Source organism: Theobroma umbraticum, unplaced genomic scaffold, assembly GCF_002168275.2.
Source record: "Theobroma umbraticum cultivar Fairchild unplaced genomic scaffold, ASM216827v3 scaffold_147.0, whole genome shotgun sequence".
Taxonomy (NCBI): Eukaryota; Viridiplantae; Streptophyta; class Magnoliopsida; order Malvales; family Malvaceae; genus Theobroma; species Theobroma umbraticum.
In genome coordinates, this window is record NW_018397259.1 from 1,303,252 (window position 1) to 1,303,654 (window position 403).

Sequence of the window (403 nt, forward strand, 5' to 3'; positions counted from 1 at the left end):
ATACAAAACAAATGTCCAAGTCTCAGATAATGGCAACACTTCTGAAAGGAAGAAGTCAGTAGAAAGAGTAAACAAAAAGCTTTTCTCTTGCAAAAATAACCATTTGCCATTGTAAATTCACTGCTCATTTGTAATTGTAGCCAGGGTTCATTTCATGTACATCATATTAAACAAGTTGACACTTCTATGTGTACTCTGATCTGAAGTACCTACTGTACAGTCAATCAGAAAGGATAATATATATAGCAATGCACCCATTAAGGGAAAAGACCATTCTAGGAGCCAGAAGCCTTAAGACAATTCGGTAATCTAAAGAAGAAATAATCAAAAAGTTTTACTAGGCAGTTTAATCAATGAGGCTGGAATGCGATAATTTTTTTTCCCTTATGTATTAGGTAGGGAT

The 403-nt window shown here is 34.2% G+C and overlaps 1 protein-coding gene across 2 annotated transcripts in view; it reads right to left on the reverse strand.

Annotated features, from left to right (window-relative positions):
* Positions 1 to 403, reverse strand: part of EMB2820 (Cytidine/deoxycytidylate deaminase family protein) — a 54,088-nt gene that overhangs the window by 40,276 nt on the left and 13,409 nt on the right. The window lies entirely within an intron of this gene.